General features: G+C 44.6%; 1 long non-coding RNA gene across 1 annotated transcript; it reads left to right on the top strand.

Annotated features, from left to right (window-relative positions):
- The first annotated feature begins 1,441 nt into the window (after positions 1 to 1,441).
- On the top strand, positions 1,442 to 4,387 carry LOC149326944 (uncharacterized). Its single transcript, XR_016285966.1, has 2 exons — positions 1,442 to 1,486; positions 4,217 to 4,387. It is a non-coding gene; the product is annotated as an uncharacterized LOC149326944 (long non-coding RNA).
- The last annotated feature ends 2,471 nt before the right edge of the window (positions 4,388 to 6,858 follow it).

The following is a 6,858-nucleotide window of genomic DNA, read 5'->3' as shown; positions in this document are numbered from 1 at the left end:
TATAGACTTAAGTCTATAACTGCTTCAATTTCCTTTCGTCTGTAGACGGTCTATAGACTAAGGTCTATAGCTGTCACAATTTACTTTCCTCTATAGACGGTCTATAGACTCTCTATAGACTACGGTCTATAGCTGCTTCAATTTCCTTTCGTCTATAGACGGTCTATAGGCTCTCTATAGACTACGGTCTATAGCTGCTTCAATTTCCTTTCGTCTATAGACGGTCTATAGACTCTCTACAGACTACAGTCTACAACTACCTCAATTTGCTTTCGTCTATAGACTGTACACTATAGATAGTCTACTGCCTATAGATCAGTCTATAACAATCGTAATTTTATCTAACAATGTTCGATACACTGACCTTCGACTAAGTCCAGAACAATGTCAATTTCTTTTTGCACTGTATGTTGAGGGGACCTGCTTCTAGTGACCGCAACTATGTCGGGATTCCCCCACCTTCTTCGCTATTACGGAAATTAAAATGTATTGCGTAAGACCATTACAACACCCTCCTGTATATTGTTTTCAGGAGCCCTGACAAGCTCCTTTTCGTTATACCGTGACGTATATTGTCAATACAATTTAATATTTAATGCTAACAAGTAAGCCGAGGAAAAGCAGCCGTTCTTGAAGTAAGGGCACCCGCAAACTCTACTGCATTGAACGAATACGCTGTCCCTTAAAGGAATTGCTCGACAAAATTCCATTCCATCTTTCAATCGTTACTGTCCAACGTGCTGAAATCAGAAAAATTTTATCAAAGGATCTACATTTCTCTTTAGAACGTCCTGAAAATAAAGGGGGAAATACGGGTGTGAGAATTCAAGGAAGCGCTCATGCCTTAGAAACATCTTAGATTAATCTCAAAGAGCCTGGTCCTTTCTGCGATTAACATCTGCCATTTCTACCTTTGCAGTTTGTATTCACGTGAATAAGTGCTGCGACGCAACAATCACAAAGCCAGTATTTTTTCGTTCCTACCCTTGCACCTGTTGCTTCGGAGCCGATGACACGCTGATGTGGCGCATATCAGTTTTCTAAACACGAACACACGCAAAAAAGACGTTATGCTATGTAACCTTATAATTATTATTTGAGAATTGTACCACATACTATTCGGTGGGAGATGCGGCGCGTATACCGACAAGAAGTTAGATTTCGGTTGTGTTTTCACGAAAACAATAAAATTTTTAGGGGGTAAGCGAAGAATTTAAGCTTATAAACCGATTGCCTTCTGTGGTCTTGGATATCAGATCAAGCTGCACACGGCAAGAGTGCGAGCGATAAAGATACGACCGTGAAATGGGTTTCTGTTTCACGTTTTACCCATTTTACCGCGAGACGGCGGAAAATTATTCGGGCTGCAAACAACCCTGTGCGTGGCTGCATCAATGGCGGTGGCGTGTTTTTCGCGGACATCTTTCCTTCCTCCATGTACGCGGATTACGTTTTCTTCAAAATCCAGCTTCATCGTCTCCTTACGGTAAGTCTACACGTTTATATTTTATTCATTTGGTCTCCTAAACCACTCTAAGCAGAGCTGTGTGTGCAGAACAGATTATGTGCGCAGTGACAAACGTCCTATCTTCGTTTCTAAGGCGGAAGCCATCGGGCTCTCGACTAATGCCGCTTATCTCTGTGCCGCTGTCTTTACTAACGCGCGGAAAGGCAGTCTGTGCGATGCCCTTGATGATAAGCCGCTCCTCGCGAGCTGTCTACTAGATTTTTCGTGTTTCAAGGTAGATGCGCGGCCAGAAATGTCGTTTAGCCTGTGAATGATGGCCGAAATGGAACTGTGTGTTAGTTAGCGCCGTGTGAGCTCAATTTACTTTGCACCTCCGAAAACGTACTTACTCGACAAACGTACTCGTTCAGTGGTGGATTACATTTATTTTCTTATATTTGTGTTATCGCCTCTCTGGACCATGGAGTGCTGTTCTTTTGGAGGTGTGCATTGCTTGCTACGTATGGACGTTCGATCGGTGCGCGTCGTGGACGCCGACGTTTCAGCAAAGTTGTCTTGTAACGCTATAGACTGGAGCGCGAGACGTTTGTCAAAGTTGTAGTCAAGCGGCGCTGGAGGAATGCTTGTAGTGTGATGGGTGAATAAAATTCGTTGCCGGCGCGAATGGACGGCGTGCTCAAACACCGCGAAGAACCCACGAGCTCCATCCCATCTCCCTTTCGTTGCACACGTATGGATTCGTCCGTGTCTGTCATCAGAGCCGTTGGCCGCCGCCGCTGGCTTGCGGGCACTTCATTTTGAAAGCTGGGTAAAGGTCGGCTCGACAAGAGGTGGCTTACATTTCGTTCCGAGTGGTTCGTTCATGACTCCCGCTCACACGTGCACAGATTTCTCGAATACCATTTGCGCTAGAGGCAAAGTATGTGTTTCTGATTTAAGACTTCTACGTTACGGAAGCGCCGATGTGACTCGCCGCTTATTTGCGCCTAAAATTAAATTAAGCTCTCGTGTTATTATAGCTGCGCCTGCAATTGTTTCATTGAAATACTTCCTACTTTGAGCACGTTCAATGCTTTCGCTGATTTTTCTAGCAGCGTTGGGTTAGGCTACCTCCATGCAATAAACACACCTCTTTACTGCGCTGTTGGGGCTGCACTTGAAGGAAAAACTAAGTGAATTTCAGACGGTATTTTATCGTGATAGTAATTTGCTGTCTCAACCTCGCGACTGCTTTTGAAACGGCGCAGCTGCAGCCTCTGTGTGCTGTATTAGTATTCTGAATAATGAGCGCGGCATGGAAGCGCTGCAACCCGCTTGTTTCTAAGAGCGCGCGCAGATGTATGAGTATGCTGTTCCGTCTTTGTGCTTCAAGTTATAGGCGAAAATCTGTGGTGAACTGGTTGCTTCTGCCTGCTGGTTTTGTATAGCTTGTGCCCGTTTTGGTATCGGCTTACGTACACCCGGCCAAATCTTTAACTTGCTCTGGTGTTGCATCGCTAAATGCACCTTGTAAAAAGGTGCCTTTTGGCTACACTTCTGGCATATTCAAGTTGTAATTTGACGCGTGAGATGACATATCATAGTTTCTTTTTGTTAATATAATGTTTGAGTTGAATACTTGCGTGTTTAGATCAAAGTTATCAGAAATATTCATCGTCTGCCACTACAAAGAGCAGGAACAAGCGGGATACGCAGCAGTGATTCTGGTGGTGCATTTGCACTTAATCTTTGTAAACCACTAGCCCGTCATGAAAGGAGTGGTACTTTACCCAGAGGATGAAGCCATGTGGAGCAGATCCATTGCTGCGTAGGCCGCTTGTTTCAGCTGTTCGTAGTGGCAGATGAATGTTTCTGATAACGTTGATCTAAACACGCAAGTACTGCACTCAAACATTATATGAACAAAAAGGAAGCACGAAATGACATTTCACTCGTTAAATTACAGCATGAATATGCCAGCAGTGTAGCCGAAAGGCACCTTTTTTACAAGGTGCATTTAGCGATGCAACACCCGAGCCAGTTAAAGATTTGGCTGGGTGTACCAGGCTTCACGCAGGGTATATTGAAGCGCTTCTTCTATAGCGGTTATAAGAATAAATGCTGCAATATTCTCCTTTTTGGATCCCTGTGTGAGGTGCACTGAATCTGTATATTATGGAGGTGGCATTCTTAACAGCTCCTTGCGAGTCAATGCAGATATGTGGCACAATTGTTCGAAGTCTTCTGTTACAAATAAAGTAAAATGATTGCCATAAAGAGGTCAGTATTGGCTGTAACAGTATTGCCATACAGAAATCAGTATCAGTACTGGATTCAGAGTAGAGTGCTCCAGGGATTAGGGTTCTTTGTTACAATGTTTTATTACGACGCATATAATCTTTCGTGTATTTACTGATATGATCGAGCCGGCGTGATAGCTCAGTGGCTGTCATGTTCGTATGGCGACCTGAAAGATGCAGGTTCGATTCCGGCCTAGGCGGTCGCATTTTAATAGAGGCAAAATGCTAAAGGCCTGTGTACTCTGCCCAGGTGGCCGAAATTATTCCCCAGCCTTTCACTTCAGCGTCTCGTAGCCTGTGTCGCCTTGGGTTTTTGAACCCCATAAAACCAAACCAAAGGATCAAGATTGCCTTTCTAGAATGGCATAGCCAGGATATGCCTTGCATTGTAAAGCACATGTGTAGAGATGGAACGGGAATTTTTTTTTTCAGTTCCTCTTATATTATTTTCTTCCTTTGTGCTGTACAGGTAAACGTGCCCGGACGATTTACTGCAGACAACAGGCCACAAGAATGCTTCTGAGGAAACTAGCCGGACTGTTACTTTCAACTTTTATGTAACTGTGGTGCATTCTTATGGTGCATGTATTGCATATTCCCAGCCTGGATAGCTTGGAAATAAACTAAATTTGTAAGTATATTGATTGTTTCATGTGTGAACTCTGTCTGGTGACCTTTTTCAATGATTGTAGACAGTCTATATGCAGTCTATAGATAATGGTCTACTAACAGTTTAGTAGACAGAGGTCTATAGACTCTCTATAGACAAAGGTCTATAGCACTGCCAGGCCACACACCTATGGAATGTCTATAGACAGTCTATAGACATGTCTATTGGACCAGTAGACTTTTGTCTGTAGACTGTCTATAGACGGTAATCTACAGGAAGTCTATGGCCATAAGTCTATAGGTCGTCTATAGTCCGTCTATAGACAAGTGTCTATAGACGGTCTATAGACACCTCTATAGGAAATGTATGACCATAAGTCTATAGATCGTCTATAGACTGTCTATAGACCTGTGTCTATAGACTTCCTATAGACCCATAGACTTTTAGTACACATTTGTCTATAGACTGTCTATAGACAAAAGTCTACTAAAAGTGTATGGCCATAAATCTATAGACTGTCTATAGACCAGTCTAAAGGATTTGTCTATAGACAGTCTATAGACTTCATAGACTAAAGTCTATAGACAGTCTATGGACTGTCTATAGAAATTTTTATAAGGGTTAACGCATATGTTTCTCAAAAACGCGGCACCTGATTTGATATTATCTGATAAATTTATTGTACGCATTTTTTTTGCATTTTGGGCCCTTTCACAGTGCTTCTTTAGAGATAAATACTTCCGCATATTTGATAAAATCTATGCAGGATGACAAAGCATAGAATGATAGAGTGCCTCTGAGTGATGCCTTGAGTACATTGCGCCCGGCAGAGGGCTTGACGCCAGTCATTAGATGAAACCACCCCTAAATACGGCCTGAATAGAATGAGATGTATCAGCAGTAGCACTCAGAAGTGCAATTTTAAGCCACACATCTACTCGTGGGCAACGGAAACAGCTGTGCCAGAGAAGTGATTTCGTTTGTTAACTTATCGAGACGGGTGTGCACTTCCTTACGTCGACGAACACCGGCTAACCATCGCCGCTTAAGTACCACAACTCGGCTCCTCTATGGCGGATATCCAGATGCTAAACCTGCAAATTCTGCTGCGTGGATTCAGTGCAGCGCAACTGTTGCGCTTGGACGAAGAGAACTTGCCGTGGTTGCCGCGACTTCGGGAACTACCGCCCTCCGATGTTCACGGTGCGTTATGCGAAGCCGTCCAAGCTGCTGAGAGCGACGAATTCTGTCTCCGGCGGATAGCATGCCTGCGAAGCTGGATGGCGCAGCGCCAGCGCTTAGTTGTGTGGCGGGTCTTCCGTCTTACAACTGCGCCTACTTTTGATGAGTGTCCTGCGCTGCTGAGGAGCATTGCGGCTGCCATGGCAGTTGGCGAACGCGAAGCAACTATCGACTGGACAGTGCACGGGGATGTGTTCACCGCCTGCTTGCTGACCAAAGAGCCACACTGCCCGATAGAGACGTACTGCGACGTGTATGTAGCTCTGTGGCCGGGGCAGCCTTTGCTGGCCGTCGACTACCTGCAGGTCTCCATTCGGCAGCCATTGCTGACAGCTGTGCGCGCAGCGCTGGGATACGATCCACGGTTGCTGGTATGCGTGGATGACGACAACATTGACAACGTCTACCGCGACGGCTATTTTGCCCTTTGTGATGTGCCTGGCTAATCACCTGTGATTCCATTCAACATGTAATTCTACGGCGGATACGTGGGCTGGAAGTTCTGTCGCCTCGTCAATTGAAGAAGGCAAGTGTACGACATAATTTAGGTTGTTTTCTTAAAAACCCTTTTAGCTTTGAAATAATGTTAACAATGTTTAGAAAATACGCATTATGGTTTAATACAACATTTACATTAATTTAGCATTAATTATTACGGAACTGTTTAGGGACACTTTAGAACATGTTGATCTGTCATTTTTAAAAAAATCAGAAATGTACACAGTCGACTTGATGCCGCAGCCATAACGCGGAACGCCCCTCGCTGATTCTTGTGGAACTATTGCGCAGATGCGATGTGAGCCGGTGGCAGGTCCTCTAGATTCGGCGTCAGCTTCAGCCTGCTACTACAGCTGCTGGGGGCCGAGGAAAGCGCAGGGACCGACTATAGCGGCCGAAAACGCCGGTGCACCCGCCTTCTGATTTCCCATGACCTCCTGGATTAGAGGGCATTTTAGAATTCTTTTTAGCCACAGACACAGGCTGTTGCTGTTGCTTGTATTTTTTTTTTCTTCTCGTTGAGCGTTTTCCTTTGACTCTACATTCGCTTAGCCGTGTTTTGCTGTGAAATAAAGACGCATTTTGTACTTATAAACTTCGTTCCTCCCTTCCGCGTTTGGCTGCACGATAGTGAGATTTTACTGGTATCTGATCTGGCCTTCAGTGATAAAGTTGAGTGTTTGCGTCGGCGCTGCTTGCACTGTCATGGTTGCTCAAACCACTGGGCTCTTGGCGTATTGTATTGCATACAATATGACCCA

The sequence above is a fragment of the Amblyomma mixtum genome, chromosome 10 (assembly GCF_055824585.1).
Source record: "Amblyomma mixtum isolate Tamu chromosome 10, ASM5582458v1, whole genome shotgun sequence".
Classification (NCBI taxonomy): domain Eukaryota; kingdom Metazoa; phylum Arthropoda; class Arachnida; order Ixodida; family Ixodidae; genus Amblyomma; species Amblyomma mixtum.
This window is presented reverse-complemented; position numbering and strand designations above follow the sequence as displayed.